At 30.7% G+C, this 19,363-nt stretch overlaps 1 protein-coding gene across 1 annotated transcript in view; it reads right to left on the bottom strand.

The window, feature by feature from the left end:
• LOC112210929 (probable histone-lysine N-methyltransferase set-23) overlaps positions 1–4,815 on the bottom strand; it is a 179,003-nt gene extending 174,188 nt beyond the window's left edge. Inside the window, exon 1 of the transcript XR_010843879.1 lies at positions 4,732–4,815. The gene's annotated coding sequence lies outside the window, so the exon portion shown is untranslated. The remainder of the gene's footprint in view (positions 1–4,731) is intronic.
• Between the last annotated feature and the right edge of the window lie 14,548 nt (positions 4,816–19,363).

Raw genomic sequence — 19,363 nt, 5'->3', positions numbered from 1 at the left:
CTTCTACTGCGAAATATGAGGATAAAGATGAGCCCTGTCGAATCCGGAAGTATCTCTCTTCTAAATAAGACTTTAGGATTAGATAGTAGGTGCTGGGAAGAATTCTTTTCTGTTTATTAAGGAGTTCTGTATGCCAAACTCTATCGAATGCTTGTTGTACGTCGAGAAAGGCACCTGTTACATATAGTTTCTTTTCGAATAATCAACTGTTAAAATATATATATATAATGCAACGGTTATATCAACCATATAAGGCCCACCAGGCCGATCTAGTATAAAATAAAAATTGTATATTACATTCATATAATTACAATTTGTCCTATTTATGATTTGTCCTAATTTTACATGGAGACTTATCCTAATATAACCATAAAACGTTACCAATAGCCTGTTCTCTTCTACATCGTTACACACTATACTATCGTGTAAAAAGGGACAGTGTATGGTTAAGTGATACTATCGACGGTTAAAGTAGGATATGTTTTCTTGTTAAATTAGTGCAAATTATAAATAGGACAACATATAATTATATGGACGAAATTAACCAGAACCAAATAAAGGGCAGTGTGATCCTAAACATTAGGAAAGTACTTTGAAAATTCGAGGCAAAATAAATAACGTATCGAATTACATTGGTAATATTTAAATTTTTGTTTTAGAAGGGTTATAATAAGAAAGTTTATTATTAAGATATACTCTATTCGGTCATTTCAAATGAAATGTCTGTTTTTATTTTTGGAAATTCAAAGTAGGATTACTGGACTTCTGGTTACTGTATTTATGTTTATAGATTATAATGAGCCGTTATTAATCCTCTCTTTTTTATAATATTTATAATCATTCCAATTTATTGCACATTGTTTAGAATGCCATCACAGATGAGCCTGGAAACACGTGATTTTCTAGTAATTTTTTTATGAGTTTAAACTTCGTGATTCCGACGTCCAAGCAGCAAGGAACATTACCACGGGATTCGGGGAAGGGCCTTGTAACAAACGGACAATTCGCCTGGTGTTTGAAAATGTTGTGGCTGGACTAACTAATCCAGAGGAGATACTGGAGATTGCTCTACCAGTAATTGACGACGATGAACTTAGGCTTACTGTGGAAGAAAACCATTACCAAACAGTTAAAGGATATGCAGCAAAACTGAATTTTATCAACAGTTTTTCGACACTTAACGAACAATGGTGAAGTAACAAAAGGAACGTACCTATGGGTCTATGGGTAGCTTATGAACTCAACGAGTGGCAGCATCTGAAGCGTTATGAGAAATACGTTTCACTGCTTACTTGGGAAAAAAAAACGTGCCTTTTATCAAAAAGATAATCATGTGCGATGAAAAGTGGATTTTATATGACAACAGGTGTCGGTCAGGTCAGTGGTTCAATATCGAAAAAAGACCGGTACATTGAAACCAAATTTGTATCCAAAAAAATTATTGGTTTTTGTGTTGTGGTCACAAGTGAAATTATCACATCGACATCGTACTGCCGTAATATTGACCAAGTGTATGAAAACCTCGTCAAAAAACTTCCTGAAAAACTATAGACAACATCGCCAGATAGTGGAGAAACTAAACTAGCTGCATTACGACCTTCCACACCCACCTTATTCGCAAGACTTACAACAGATTTCCATCAATCCAGACATTTGTTTTTCCAAACAAACGTTCTAACAAAATTTGTAGGGTTTCATTAGGGCCGAAAGAGAACAAGATACTAACACAGATTATTTTTTTTTTCAGTTTCCTAAATTCAACTCTGCGAAGTGGGAAATTAATAAATAGTCAGTCTTCAATTTTTGTACCACCACGCACGCTGTCTTCCTACAATTATGTAGAATAAAATGGTTTTTATCTTATCATGATATAACCCTTATGAAATTGTGCAAAGTGGAGCGATCAGTTGTTTACTAATAAATAGTTTTAACTAGTGGTAGTTAGTTAGTAAATAGTTTAAAACTTTTTTATTATTATTATTTTTTGTCAGAATAATCTTCCTTCAATATTTAATAATTCTAGTTAAGACCATATTCTACCAGTTTATTTTCAAAGTATGTGGGATAGTTTAATCATGGAGCGTGTTCAACCCTTTGATCTAAAATCATGATATAGTAGTAAGTGAACTACCCTATCTACATAATGACCTCAACATCCATTACATCCTAGATACCTCATCTTCCAGATTTCATCAGAAGCATCCTTACTCACTGGTTGAATCCCTATCCAGCTCTATTCACTCCAATATGCCTGTGAGAAGGTTGAAACGGCAGTGGCTTTACAAAAGCCCCTGAGACCTTTTGTAAAAGACGGCTATTGGAATCCTGGGCGTCTGAAGCTACAGATGTATCCCTCAGGTTCTACTGGTTTTAATACCACTGATGGAATTATAGGATTTGAAGTTCAACTTTGCTTTTCATACTACTGGAAGAGATGATATTCCCTAGATTAACCGAATATAATTATTGCACGTATAACTACCTAATAAATGGGTTTTATTTGATTAAAAGAACATTTTAAATGATTATTTCATTTACCTAATCCACACGTTATAATATTAAATAAACAAACGGCTTCAAAATTTAAAAAAACAAAACTAAAATTAATTTTTTAATTAAAGGATCGTTGATTGACTGTGTGTAATATATAAAAGGAAGATGGTCCGCGTACAATAAAAATAACTTAATTAGTAACTAAACTATTTATCGAGAGCAGAGGTGGGCAAAAATTAGCTATAAATAAAACTAATAGTTAGATACAAACAACTAAAATAATATGAAATAAATTATTAATCATGATAATAATTATTAATAAACTAAAACAATATAGAAATTACATTTAAAAGCATATGTTATTATTTTATCTTAATAATAAAATAAGTAACATTATTCTATATCTATTTACTTTCATGTGTAACGTCCTGATGATTCTCCTTTTATAATTTTTAAATTGTTTGCATTATTTTAGAACCCACTAGGTTGTTATACCGAAAAAATTGTTTTTCTTGTCTAACTCTTAGCTTTTCAGCGTCATATGTCATAACGTCATGGTTCTTTTTTTTTTGATACATCAATTCGTCTTAAAAATAAAAAAAAAAAAAAACTATTCATTTGTTCTTCCCATGATTTTCTTTTCTTTTTATGATAAAGATATTTCTGTATGTAAATCCCCAATAATTTTCACCATTATTTCTATTCAGTTCACAATTGGTTAGTTCATGAAAATAAAGCATATACCAAGAACTATTTTACAAATTTGGCAGATTGTAATATTTTAAATAAAATTGTTTAAGAATTACCTATTTAATACTAAGTCCCTAATATGGTTTAACGGAAAACTCATTCAATTAGACCAGAGGTCTGAAAACCGTGTTGCTGTTTGAGAATGAAAATGTAGCTCTGAAATTTTCATTTACGTGTTACATAAGTTTTTTTTTATTCCGTTCTAGTTTTTTAGGCATTTTTAAAGTTGTTCGTGCGAAAGTAAAAATTGAATAAAAAATAATTTTTCTAAAAAGAAATTTTTAAATACGAACAACTAAAAAACAAAAAAAAATGATTTTATAAAGATTTAAAGACGTTCAAAAAGTGAAAGAAACTCCTTAATTCATTACAAGTCCTCTGGAACCTAAAGCATACGAATTAAGATCTCATCCGTTCAGGATTGAAATAGCTGCTTTTGAAATGCATTGCTACGTTTGGCCATAAGCTTACGGAATTTTGGAATATGAAAACATTTATATAAAATGAATTTGTCCAGAACAGAGCTGAAAACGTGAAATGTTTTGATATTCTATTGAAATCGTAATCTTTTTTATTTTATTCATTTAAAAAATGACATCCAATACGGTCCGACCATATAACAACATATATTAGTCGGTGACAAAATAACACATAAAAATTATTGACATAAGTGTGTTGTAAATATTAAAATTTTGACTATTATGGCGTTATGGAGGCTATACAATTTTTAAGCTAGTTAAGTAAAATATGAATTGATCTCAAGTGATACAACTAATAATTTAATTAATGATTTCTAAAATAAAAATAAAATAAAATAGTAATTATTAAAAAAATTAAACTAAATTTAATTAAAAATAACTGTAAGGATTTTGAAATGAATAATAAAGCTGCGAATTTACAATTAGTGAATTAATATAATAATGAGAATAAAACAAGGTGATATAGAATATGATAGAAACAAGTATCCAATAATACGTATTACTAAGCACACACATGGATTGCTAATTCTAATTGTAATATAATAAATAAATAATATGGAGTTACAAAAAAATTACAGGCAGATATGGTCATTTTTTTAATCAAAATCAATTATTGGGAATCATAGAAGTAAGAAAGTACCAAGTTAAATATTTCTTTTTGTAGTTTTCTTTGTGTTTGATTTATTTATTAGTTGTACTGGTAAGCAATTGAACAGATATGGTACCATGTAGTTTTAAGGTACATTAACTAAATTTTTTTATAGGGAGGTTTGATAAATTTAATTTTCTTTTTACATTTTTTAGATATATTATTTCTTTTCTAAATAAATTATTATCCCATTTTGAGGTAATTCTTTAAAAATAAAATAGGTTAAGTGGTAAAGTACCTACGATTTTTAGGTTTTCTGTTTTATTACAATGAGTATTTCTAATGAATTATCAGTTTCATAATTAGGTTATGAAATTTATATCATAAATGATGAATATATAGTTGAGATAACATAGATACCTATTGATTGGTTCTCTTCGTTCAATGAACCCTAGATGCAGACGTTATCGGAATTATTAACTGGAACACGATCGGTTAGTTGCGTTCATTATGGGCTGGCTAAGCGGCGCACATGAATGCACCTATTTTGTAATTATCGCCAGATCCTAACCCAGTTGACCCCGTGATTAGTGGGCGAGTCAGAGAATAATGGTTCCCTCTCCTGTCCATAACAGCCCATTCCAATTCCACTCACGTCTCATATCAAATATTTTCTCATTTAATCAATTTGTACAAAGCATTAGCAACACGTAAATCCCTAATCGTATATATTGAATTGAAATCTGTTAAACGCTTACAAAACAAAACACAAAACAATTATCTCTTAAGCGGATGAATCGATTTTCTTTTTTTTTTTGTTTAAGCACATGGTGCCCATGCATGAAATTATCTTACAGAAAATAGTTGCTGCAAGTAAAACTTTTTACAAAACATTGTGCAGTAGTTCTTTGGAAAGTAATTAAATTCCTAAAAAGAAAGTAAAAAATCATAGAACTCAAACCAGTATTATTGCATTGGACATCGTTTTGGTTTATAACTTTCAATGAGCCTTAGTTATTGGTCAAGAAAGAAAAGTGTAGCTGTTATGTGAAAGATAATATAAGTATAGAGATGGGGTTTACATATTTCCGCGTGTTTTTTTTCTTAACTTTTATATAAATGTTTATGCTTCTTTTTTTAAATATTTTACTGTTAATATTTTTTGAACTTTTTTATTAGTATATATTTTATTTCATATTTCCAATTTAATTTTAACTCTGTTATCATTTTCACAGTTTATTTATAACATAGTTTTCTAATTTTTTTAGAAAAGATTCTTTTTGTTAATTAAAAAAAAATCCTAGATTGTGCCTTGATTCATTTTAAAGACCTACAATAACGTCAGGTTATAACTATTATCTGTAGTATTAAAATTGTTTTTATTTTGGCAAAGCAGAGCTGTGTCTATCGCAGTCCATTTAACATATCAAAAAAAAAAAATTAAAACCAGTATGAAAATTAATTAATTAAAAAATTAAAAAGTATGAAAGGAATGAAAAGGTTCCATAGTAATATTGTTTACACTGATAGTGGAATTTAATTCTCCGTGCCACCTGGAGTTGGTCAGTTAGTCAATATTGAAGTGCCTTCAAGCACTCAAGTCCACTTCCACCGAGTGCTTGCTGCTTTCCGAATAAAAAACGTCTCAGCGTTGTGTTTTCTGGTCAAACATCTATTCTCACAAGGGCTTCTCTTATATTGAAGTCCTCTCTAAGATTCATACAGCAGCTTCTTTTTTAAGGAATGCATTTGAAGAGTAAACTATGTTAGATTAACTGACAATATTTTCTAAGGTTATATGAAAGTTTATTTTTACGCATTATACTTGGAATCGCACAGTAGTAGTTCATCTAACTGCATCGGAAAGCTCTAGCAGAGTCTACAAATTTATTTTTATAGGTTTGCTTGCATGTAAATAATTCCTATAGAATTTTTACGAACCTATTTTAAAATTATTAAAAGATTCTGGTTCCTGGGCAGGCAAAGCACCGAACTCCGTTCGTGGCATATACTTAAATCTTTATATTAGCAGATAATAGATTCTGGGTCCATTAAAGCCTCTTTGGGCACACCCAGCCTCTATAAAGTTTATACTCTTAGTTAGATTGGGGTTTATTATTGGTGGTCGAGTATTGATAATCACCATATTATTACTTCTTGTTTAATCGGTTATAACAAAATGTATTGCCTCACCTTCGTAACTTTTTTGTTTTACAATTTTTATTTATTAATATATGTCATCGATTTTTTTAATAATTACTCTAACAAAGTCAGGGAGAGGAATGCGCTTTATAAAATCTTAGCCTTACATCGCATTTGAAAACAGCTTATTTCTAACATCTAAAGCAAGGGGAATATAAAGTATTGTGATACACAGATTTTACACATTTTTCCAATTTTCTCAAAAACGGTTCTCACGGTTTTGATTGAAGTCGGTATATCAATGTAAAAATAAATGATTTTTTATAATAGCTAGAATATATCCTCATTGTAATATTTCAACGCAGCTTGCATGCCAAATTTTCTAAAAAAATATTAATAAATCTCTAATCGTACATATCGGTAGTATCGATTCCTTTTCCGAATCTCAGGAGAGATAGATTTTGACAAATGAGATATCAAAGGAAAGGAAATTTCAAGTAGAAGTGAAGAATTTTAAAATATTCTAGAACGTTAATAAAAATTATTAAAAAATGTAACTGTTTTTATTTATTGTAAATGTTTCCAAACTTCGACCTAAGTAAGTTGACGGTACAAAACGGGTTTTAATGATTTTCGGTGTGAACATCAATAACTTAAAACCAAAAAATGAACTGTTTTCAAAATAGTGCACGAATTAGGCACGGGTCCAACCTCATTCTGAGCTGAATCTAAACTATAAAACTGAAGCTTTATTTTTCAGTGGGGCAATGTAATTACTTATTATGAAAACTGTTACTGAAATATAGTCATCCTTTATGCAGTTATACGAATTGTGCATATTGAATAAACTTTATTGATAATATTATATTGTTTATACAAATGAGCATGATATTACTTATACATCGAATAAATTAAAGGGAAGAAGAAAATATATAACGTTAGAGTTCACAGGGGTATACTAGTTCTGTTTATTTGAAATAATTAACCATAGTATATATTAATGTTTAAAAATATAAATACTCTAGATATCGTTTATAACTACCTCTAAGGGACAGGCACATTCGGCCACTAAGCTGATCATCGTTATAATCAACACTACACATAGGATCTCGTAATCACGGGTCTGGAAATATTCGGCACTATAATCCATACGTCGTTATATCCGAGGTCGTTATAAACCAAATTATATAACATATAAATATAATTATGTAGTATATACACATAAATATAAATGTATTAATGTGAAATTTGAAAGAATTTTATAGTTAATGAAAGAAGAAAAATGGAGAAAATAAAGAGAGCAATAAATCGGAGATAGGAGAGTGTGCCCAATCTTTCTTGATTCCAATCATAGTTATATTTTATTAAACTTTTGAATTCTTTAATTTTAATAATTCCTCTTTGGTTATTCCTAACTGAGTATAAATTCTCTTGACTGTTTGTATACCTTCTTAGTCTATGGTTCGCCTAGTTCTGCCAGAGCAGACAATAGAACTAGTCCAAACTGTTCTTCACCGAGGATGAATGTGAGGCCATTTCCGACCAGACATTGCCTTCTCGTTGAAGAGCACTTTGCAGCAGTTATCACCGAGATAGAGTCTAAACATCTCATGTTAAAGAAAGATGTTCGGCTAAACTCCAACAAAAAAAAGGATAATTTTGTTTAAATGAATCATCAAGTGATCAATTATGATTTTTTTTTATGTCAGCCTTATCATTTGGAACAAGGTTCATCGTTCGGTGATGAAAAAAAAAACTAATTTATTACAACGGCAAAGAAATTTTTATGTGAGTTCATTATTCATACTGAAAGGTCGAAGATGGCAGATTCTTATGTTGAACTAAATTATTCAACGATTTTGCTTGATTTCTCCTCAATCTTTTTTCGGGCAAATCGTCAGAAACTTTAATATCTCGTTTTAGCTTTTTGGTGATTTAAACTTTGAGGACGTGCAAAATAGGAAACAAATTATAGATACAAAGTTACATTTTCTGGGAGAATCCTTTATTTAAAATTTCAGAGGTGTTAGAAATGAAAATGGGCTGGAGAAGAACTGGAATAAAGAGTTCAGATAAATACCTAAAATGTTTGTAATTTATTTTAAATAATTATAATTTTCAAACAATTTACTAATAAAAAATATTCTATTGCTATTGTTTTCTAGATAAAACAAAGCTAGGCGTAGAATAGTATTAGAGGATGACGAAGAAGGAGTGGCAAATTGGCGGTGGCCTTCGAGAGGCGGATCCCACACACACACTGATTACAGTTCAGCATCACTAATAAGTTGGACTCCAAATATTTTCTAACAGAGCTGATTTACACTTACTGGAATATTCTTGTGTTTTCTATATATTATTTTACATGCACGCATCACATAACTTTTACTATATTGTGATATATTGAGATAAAATTAATTGTTGTACGTTTTAATACATTTTTTTTTTATTATTCACGATGACCGTATTTTCTATTACTTTATTTATACTTATAGGTTATGTAAAAAATTATTATTACTATATTTCTTGTTAAGGGGGTGGCATAAACCTAACATGCTTTAAAGCAAAAGTGAAGCCAAATAGACAAATCCCAAAAAAGGAAATTTTAAGTAGAGGTTAATAGCAATGTCCGCCATTATAATCTAAACGGAAACAAACGGCAGTCAGTTATTGGCACCTACTCTTTCCCTATTCCTCTGGCACACACCTGAAAGGCATAAGGCCCGCCTTTATGGCTTCGCTCTTTTTCCCAGCTTACCCTCTCTACTATACTACTTCCTCCTAGTCCGGATGGTTATAATCGCCCTTATATATTTCAAATATCGGACAATGGTAGCAAAAAAAAAAGTTATGCTGCTGAGAATTTCACATAATCCAAATTAAAGATACTTTAAAGGAAGCCATTTTTAAAAGTTGTTCTGTTAGACTATTTCAATGAGCATAACACTATTTGAACATTTTTTTTTTTACTTTATTTAGTTTACTCCCAACTGTAAAAGTATTTTTACAACCAGCGAATGAGATGTAGAGAGAGAAAATAAATAAATAAATAATAATAAAAAAAAAAATGTCCTGAAGGCATGAAGGTTAAGGTCATCCAATGATGCCTCTCTATTAAAATTGAAATTTAAAAATCAATTTAAGACGACGATTTCAACAAATAACCTGCTGTCACATCCCAGGCATATTCTCCCTTTAATACGTAGTTACGTAGAGGAATAGCTTGGCTATTCTCCATACTCACTCAAACCATTTCGTGAAACTAAGTAATTTGGACTCAGGTCACCTTAAAAAGTATATTCCGTTGAAAACTCAGATTCGCATTTTTTCACGTTCAATTGAAAATTTCTAAATTTATCTACTTCAGTTAAATTATGTATTTCTAAATGGCATAAAATATAATCCTGAAAAGTTGTTTATATAGTTAAATTTATGACGAGAAAAAAAGTTTTGATTATATCAGCGGGTTTGTTTTGTTTTTTTCTGGAGGAGTGCAAGGGGAGATTTTATGAATGTCTTTATTTTTATACCTTAAGTACCTCTCGTCATTCTTCCCTACATCTGAAGTTTTACGATGCAATTTCGAGAGAGAAATATTGTTCAGGTAAACTTTGTTTCTTGGAACATTAATCTCGGCCCACTGTTCTAAGTTGTTTTCAGGCGCATCACAGTACCAGCTCTGTCCTAAGTTATTCTGATCCAGTGAGCATTACACATCTGGTATTAAGCTGTATTTATTTTGTTGAAGAATAGAAATAGTATGACAGATTCGTATCAACTGGACTGTCTACGGTTGGTATATATTTTCTTTAATTTGTAATAGATATTAAAGTTAGAAAAGAACTAAACAATTGGCAAAGTTGTAAAAATATTTATATATATCTGCTGAATGAGAGCAGTGAAACCTCATTTAACCGAAACTTCTAACAAATGGACATTTCTCGTAAACGGTTTTATATTCCCCGGCGTCAAAACTATTATTTTACGCTTTGAGCAAATTGGCTGTTCAAAAGTAATTTCTTAGATCAATATTTTGCAGATCATCAGAAGGGGTGTTACACTATTTCTGAGTGATCTTTTTTACTTCCACCCACCTCTTAAGTCTTGTACATGTTTTTATTTTATTTAGTTATTATGACATCTTTTTACTTTACACCTACATTGCATTTGCTGGAGTAGGTTAATTTGTCCTGTGTTGAATCAGAAAAAAACTAAATGAAAAAGATAATAATGAGCCACGGAGAGTCAGTCTGTGTACAGAGCCAATCAAAAACTATCTATTATTTAATTAAGTTTTATTTCTTAATTTATTTTTAATCGATCAAGGATATATATATTTTATGTTTTACGTTCCAAGATACGTAAGATCTTAAAATCGTATTTATAATAATTCGTCCATCCGCCGTACGCCGCACATAGGGACAAAAACCTTTTCCTCCAAACACCAAACATTCTACAGATTGCACAATTTTGCGCTAAACCTTACATACCCTTTAGACCAAACAATAGTTTGGGGTCGTTAGGCGATTTCATAGGTCCACAAAAAGTCCAATTGACTCATGAAAATTTCTGGGTGAACCATGAATTAGATGCTTGACCTACGAATGGAACTACGAGATTTAATGGTTCCCTTCACCTTAATAGGGAATGTTTAAAAAAAAGGTAGGTAGGACTTCAAATATTTATTCGTTGTAAAAATACTACTTAATGTTGTGTTGAGCATGTTTTCGTCACAGCACTAATTATCTAGTATTGAATTTTTTTCAGTTGGACTTTAGTGAATGTTGCCTAGGAGAAATGATCGCAGAAATGTTGAGAATTTTTATCTTTCTTTGATAAACCAGCGGCAGGATCTTCGTGGGTGTGTGATATTCAGGGCTCGCGAATTTTACCTCTTTTTCCACATTTAATGAAATATTTTTTATAACTCCCCAGTTTACCAAAGGAATTGTTTGGCTTGCTATAATCCAGTAAAATAATAGGAAACTTACTTTTCAATCGTTGCATTTTTTAAATGACTTTTAATCTCTTCCGCCTTACAAATTGGACTGCGTACATAAACTCGTCCTAAGCCAATTCGTGATAATATAATTTTACCCCATTTGTACGACTACATATTATAGTTTTAAATCTCAAATATATCAAACATTAATTTGACTGTGCGCGTTGCATACGTCATCGCCTGACTATGCATAGAAATATTGGATCAAAGTTCATATTGATAGCCGATTGAATAAACAAAACCGTGCCCTTGAACAAGGACGTTTAAGGCAGAAACGGCTCCTTATCTAATACAAAAGATTGCACTGAACCACAATCTATTACAACTGAAAATTTAAAAGATTCGAGATCAGTAAAATAGCTAAGAAATGATTATGTTTAAGATATTATTTTACTTTAATTCTTTTTGTAATTGTTTTTCCTTCTATTCCATTTCTTATTTTATTATCATTTAATTTAAATATTTGTAAATATGGCGTGAATGAGCTAAATCTCCCATTTTACCGTTGTCTAAAAATATGGCAGAATGTCATATAACAAAATAAAAAATACATTAAAATAGTTAAGTTGCTGGGCGTAGTTTTTTTTGGTTTGTTTTTAAGATTAAAACCATCGAATTCCTCCCGAATCCAATCATTACAGTCCAAAATCCTTCGTAAAAGCTCCTTATTTTGTCACAAATCAAGTCGTGTATCAGGACCTCAATGTTGCGGACATATCTTGCCGATATTGTCAGAACCTGATACTAATCCTTCCGTGATAAACTTCACAACCATCCAAACCAACTTGTTTCTAGCCTGGCATCTCCTTCATTACCTGGTAATCCTCCTAGGCGCCTGAACTGAAGATGAACTCGAGATTTTCTTCTCTAGAAATGGTATTGGAGTTCTATCAATTGGACTCCGGAACAACTCCTATAAGAGGACTAGACTCGACACCATTCCGACCTTACCTACGAGCAACTCAGCGTAACAGAGCAACGCATTAGAGAAGAGTATAGTCTGTAGTATAGTCTGTCGTGAATATACTTCACACGTTCTCTTTCAACGTAAAACCGGTTGATATATTTTCATGCATCTTGTTATTTATATCATATTTTCATGTATTTTTTGTCCATTTTAATAGAAAACCACTACAAAACGTACATTTCTTAAAAAAATTGTGGTAGAATAAGTTCATTCTCCGTAATCGCTAATAAACTTCCATGCCCTCTCAGAGGGGAAAACCTGCAAAGGGTTAATAAAGGCCGATTAAACGTGTTGGTGACCAAGATTTCTTGAAAATTATTGGCTCAGTGTGTAAGTACCTCAAAAGTAAATGAAAAAATTCTACATCACAAAATTAGTATTCAACTAGCATATAATATTTTTTAAGTTAACAATTTCTAACAAATAAAAATAAATAGCCTATTACTTATATAACTCCAGTACTGTTAATAAAAAAAAAAAATTAATATGAAGAGAGAAGAAATGCCTCTCTACCAGCTGTATCTATCAACTTCACGCTAGAACACCAGGTATAAGCTACTGAAGAAGCAGGTATGGGGTTGGGTATGGCTGGAAAGAAAATCTCCCAATACTCCTCAATCATCTTCGAATCCTCCAAGATGATTTATCGCTCCGGGTTTTATGTAGGCCCGGGGGAAAAAAATATAATAAAAAATAAAAATGTGGAAACTACCATAATAATCAATTTTGAACAGAAAGCTAGAGTGATAACCCTTAATAATGAGAAATATTACCATATGGCATTTGAAAATACAGAGCTTATACAGTTCTAGTATAATAATACAAATAAATTGTATGAAATGTATTATTTCATCTTCTAAAACAAAAAAATACACACAATCAAGCATATTTTGGGATTTGATAAGGCCAAAATTAAAGGTAATAACACTAGACATAAAACTTTTTGTTAAAAGAATCTTGCTAACATGAAAGATGAAAAGTAAATTACAACTAATTAAGAAGTTTGATGAAAATTCGGTATTTAAGCCCCGTCATACTATTTCAGTGACGATAAGACTCAGTTCATATTAAAGATCATTTGGCTGTACATGGATCATTTGGCATATGGATATACCTAGATTTTAGAGCCGTGTTTAAAATTGAAAAAAAAAATGAAAAATCTATTCTGTAATCGAGTCTGTGGGACTTCTCGTTAGTCAATTTTATCGGAAAATAGCTAGCATATAACCGCCTCAGATATGTAATTTTAGTGTCTTGCGACTTTTTAGTTTTTGAGCTAGGCTGTTCACATACTTAGCCACACCCAAAAAATTTTGCAACACGTGGTTATTTTGACTCAGGAGACCTTAATATGCTCAGTTTCGTCGAAAACTCGAGGCCGAAATTTTACACGATCCCGATTCTTCTCCCTTACTGTATATTCCGCATATAGGTAAGCAAAAATATACAAACGTGATTATAAGAATTTAATTTATATACATGTATATTGTAGCCGAATGGCTAACACTTAGATGGCTGCAGAGAACCACTACAAGAATTACTGAAACATATATTCAAAGAATTTTTTAGGGCTATAAAAGACTTCAACGGAAGTCTTATGGCGACTAAACAAAAAAACAAGCTTTGTATAACAACTACACTACACTAACTACTAAACTTCCACATAACAGATTATGGATGAAATTTATTGCTAGTAAAATTGAGTGAGGTTGCTCCAACATTACCTAAGCGCGGTTCATCATGCGATATTGACTTTAACTTTAAGCTAACAGTAAAGTAGGAATGCCGTCTTAAGTTTGATTTTCTTACTCAGGTCTCTCAGAAATTAATGTTATTTCCAATAACTGTCTGGCTAGAGAAGGTTATTAGACAATCTTTTACTTTCTTTTTAGGAAAATTTTTTCATATTTGCATAGCTTTAAATTTTTGTTATATACAATAATAATTGATTTGAGTATTTAGGAAAATAACGTCTAGGTATATAATTTTTTTTTTTTGTACCCACCTCCTGGCCATTTCTGACTTACCGGGGGTTCTCTTACAAGTTACCTTATTCTAACCAGAGTGGGAAGGTCCGGTTTACATTCTATGGTCACGAAATGAGTCAACCCACCCAGGCCAGAATCAAACCAGTGCTACTGCAGTAAGGAGGTTGCTATTATAGCGCCTTAACACTCTTAACTACAAAGGATTTATGTAATATATAATATTATCGAATCTTTCTGGCGTAAAAGTGTAAGGATTTCATTTTTACACACATATGTAGATGTACTGGATATCCCCCAAGCATTTAGAGATGATATATTGATTGGAGGTTGAAGTAAACGTGAAAGGCAACAAATTAGTTCATTAAGAAAAAGTCAGATTATCTACAAAAAAGGAAAAAATCGATGTTTTGTATTTTTTAAGCTAGTCATTTTTGTTTTGATGAATTTGAAGGAATAAATAAATAACTATTTAAGTTAGATAGATGCAGCATGATCAACTGAACAAAATTCTTTTAAAAAAAAATTAGAATTGATATTTGTTTAAATAATTATAAGGGGGATTTAAAGTGTGAATAACGCTAAGTTCTGTTATTCCTGAAATCCTAATTCGCGATATTTTTTTTTTCAGCCTCCTACTTGACATCGAAATTTCCATTATTTAGAAAAACTTGTTTAAAAACTTTATGTTTTTCTTAATTAAGATAAGGTTCGTTAAAGAACGAGCTGAGATCCGCCCGCCAAGATTTGTAAGAAAATAATGTTATGTGAAATCCTGTTTCCTCAAACTATCAGTATTTTCGGGCAAAATAATTGTCAAATACTAAAATACACTTATTATTTATTTAAAAAAATATGTACCATAAAATAACATATGTAAAATAAAATAATTTTAATTAATACAAAAATAAAATCAAGTTATTAAGAAAAAAAAGTTTATTATCATGAAAGTCATGCTCTAAACTGAGAAATCTTTCGAATAATTTTTATTCCATTACCAGAAATATTAATTTGTTTAGAACTTAAGCAAATTGACTAAAATTAAAAAAAAAATTACAATTTCAATGAATTTTTTTTTTAAGAATCGTAATGATTTTATTAAATATATTATTTCAAGAAAATTCAAAACTTTTATTTCTACCTTCTTTTTTTTTGCTTATTTTCAACATCTTTTATATAATATTATGTATCAATAAGTTTACTTTTTTTTGTTGTCTTGTATTAGTTATGTATCAAATGTTTAATTCTTACGATGGTTTCATCCTAAATAATTATTATTTTCAGCAATGATCTTTGATAATATCGCTAAGATTGATGCAGATGCTAATCTCCCAACTTCAAGTAGTATGCATTTTTTTTATAGGAAATTTTATGATTTTTGTAGGGAATTTGTAAGATTATAGATTGTTTTGTAACATTTTGTTTGGGTTAATGTTATATTATTCTAATTTATTTGTATCTGCTTCTTTGTATACATTCATATTTTATACTTTCTTCATCTAATAACAATGTATATATTTTTTTGTTTTTCAATAACTCGTAAACAGAACAGATATGACTTTTTTGTTTTTAGTCGATGAAGAAATATAACCCAAACCATTTCACTATCTAGAAACCGTTTCACTAAAATAGTCTTCACTTTCACTTAGTTATATTTGGAATAAAAAGGAAGGGGAAGAAATTATGAATGTGCAAAATTTCGAATTCGATTTTTCGTCGAAAATACTAGTTTTGTGATTCCCTGAGTCCAAATAATCAAGTCTTAAAAAATGGCCTGTGTGCGAATACCATAGCTCAAAAACAACGAAACTGATATTACATATTTAATGCCAGAATATACCTGAAATGTGATAGCAGCGCATTCGCTAAAATCGACTAACCAGAACAGCCGCTTCACATAATCGATTTAAACTTTTTTGGCGTTTCCCTGAAAATCGGTATAGTTAACTAAAGAAGAAAAATGGGGACAGAGATTGCAGTTTTGATATTAGAAAATCGGAGACAGCCGAGCGTATCCGATCTTTCCTAATCACAATCACATGTATGATAAGGTCTTGTTTTATTTTGTTAAACTGTTGTAATATTGGCAGAAATAAATTTTAAAATCGTTATTTGTACCTCGAGAAGCATTAAAATACAATTTTTTATTGAATAACAATAAAAAATTAATGTTAGAAATTTTTTCCTCCGAGGATGGTAAGTGATACTTGTGTAATGCACGCAACGCACCTGATTTGTTATAATGTAAACCATTGCAACCCAAGGGCTGAATGATTTGTAATGAAGTACTGTTTTTAGAACAACGGTTATAAAAGGAGGGGATTTGTTAAACATCACCACAAGGTATTTCCCTAATTAAGGGTATCCTCATTATAAGGCTGGGTGGATCCCAGGAGGGCAACCGAACCCAAAGGGTTTATTCACGACTACAGTAACGTTATAAATAATTATCTGCAACAGCTGGATTCGAACCCAGGTACCCGTGGTGTTGGTAGCTCAGCTCCTTACTCACTGAGATACCGCACTCCTTATTTATTTTAAAATGAAGCATAATTTGTAATTGATGTAGATTTCCTCAGTTTTTTTTTTTAAATATAAGAATCAATTTATAATTAACGATTGCCCTTATTCGTACATATAATATATGACGCATACTGCTTGTTTAATATAAATTTCGTTAATGTTTTAATATATTAGGTAAAATCTTTTATGTAAGTAAGACCACCCTCAACCACTAGGTTGAGCCAACTATAAGGCTGGGTGGACCCGAGGAAGGCTCCCTAATCCACAGGGTTGACCAACGTCAACAGTAACGTTATGAATAATTATTTGCCATAGCCTTATTTGAACCTGAGTCCTTACTGTAAATAGCACCCACCTTACCTCTGTGCCACCCCGCATATTTTTTATAAGCGTATTATAATTTTTACATCCTCTTGGTTTGGTCTAGAAAATGAATAACTAAAATATTTTATTTATTATAAAAAATCCTTGTTTGAGACAGATTTGTTAATTAGTTATAACAAAAAACTTCCATATAGTCTTAACACATATATATTATCTTTGCACTCCTATGTTTCAGCCATTCCGGCCATTTTCAAGGCTCTTACACACACTATCTCAGCTAAACATTGTTTATCACATCATTGCAGACCTTTGTCAATTTTTATTATTAGTCAATTGCCTATTATTTTCACAGTTACACTTATTACAATTATTAAATTAAAATTTCTGTTTACTTAGTCGCTATATCAACATTATATTATATATTATGTTGTATTACATTAAATATTTATATAGTGATTAGGTGAAATAGAAATTGTGAACTAATCATTGCAATAAGTGTAAATGTGAAAATAATAGGTAATTGACTGATGATAAAAATTTACAAAGGCATAATGGCCTTATATAATACGATAATGCCAGAGTGGCTGAAACGTAGGAGTGTAAAGATAATAGAAAAGTGTTGAGACTATAAGGATGTTTTTTTTGTTATAACTAATAATTTTTTTTATTAAATTTGAATAAAAGTATTGTATTTCTTTCCTATTAGGGGACAATTAATATCCGGCTGAATCCTATTCTGTAAAGGGTGGTCACCCGTTTTGCACGGTCGGTTTAACTTTTAATATTTACTCCTCACCCCTTAGAATGTTATATATTTATTTATATACGTTTTTCATTGGCCATCTGTTACAGAAAGTGATGCGACGAGGGTCAAGCTGAGCCGTATGATATGGTACCCACGTTTGAGAAGATGTGTTCCGGAAGGGTCTCTTGCTCTCCAGTCAATCTGTGGCTGATAGGACGGAATATAAATTTTCTACTCAAAGCTGTACCCGGCAGCTGCGAGTACCGGAGCGGCCATCGCTCTCCAAACTGTAATATATCATTCCTAATTAAATTCCAGAGAAGAGAGCAGGTGCCCAGTAGCTTCTGGGAATATTATTCTTACTGGAAATATTGTCTACTTTTCATATTTGACTCGACTCCATCAGACCCGGTGACTAGAATACTACAACTTTTTTTAATGTTTTCACTATTGTAATTTAGTATCTATCAATTATATTATTTTGAGAAGAATTGTATCATTTATTTCATTATCAAATGAAGTTAAACTGTGTTTTGTAAATACATACATGTTGTTAGTTAAAACTGATTTATATATTAGCAAAATTTTTGTGATTGTTAAATGTAAATCGTATGTTATTAAATACCAATTGTTTTAGTTGTTAAATTTTTTTCTCTCTCTTCATAGGTATTGTTATTTTTTTAAAAAATCATCACTATTATTCAATAGTTAGAACCAATTGTTAAACAAATTTTTAAACAGGAGGGCAACCTAACTCACAGGGTTGACTCATGGCTACAGTAACATCATAAATAATTATCTGCCACAGACAGATTCGAAGCCAGGTCTCCTTGGAGATGGTTAGAACTGAGATACCACCCTGCTTGTTTATTTAAAAATGAAATATAATTTGTAATTTATGTAAATTTCCTAAATTTTTTTTTCAATATAAGTATCGATTTACAGTAAATTATTGCATACATTCGTGTATATAAAATACATGTAATTTTTTTTTATTTATTTTATTTTATACCAGATCGGCTTGGTATGGGCCTTACATGGTTGATATAACCGTATATATATATTTATTTTTTTAATAGTTGATTATGGGTGAGGGGGGGGGGTATAGTCTCGTACAAAAGACACCCCTAACTATATAAAATGTTGTTATTAAAAGAAGAAAAAATAAATATATAAGAGTAATGCTTTTTAATAAAAGAGGAATGTAAAATTAATAACAAAAATTAATGATATTAAATAAAACAAACAATTGCCCTCTAGTAGTGAAAAGAAACAAGTTAATTTGAAAAAGGGACGAGAGAAGAAAATAGAAAAAATAAATAAAAAATAATAATGAATAAATAAAATGAGTAATAATAAAAAGT

The sequence above is a fragment of the Halyomorpha halys genome, unplaced genomic scaffold (assembly GCF_000696795.3).
Source record: "Halyomorpha halys isolate HHAL.00 unplaced genomic scaffold, Hhal_1.1 Scaffold646.1, whole genome shotgun sequence".
NCBI classification, from domain to species: domain Eukaryota; kingdom Metazoa; phylum Arthropoda; class Insecta; order Hemiptera; family Pentatomidae; genus Halyomorpha; species Halyomorpha halys.
This window is presented reverse-complemented; position numbering and strand designations above follow the sequence as displayed.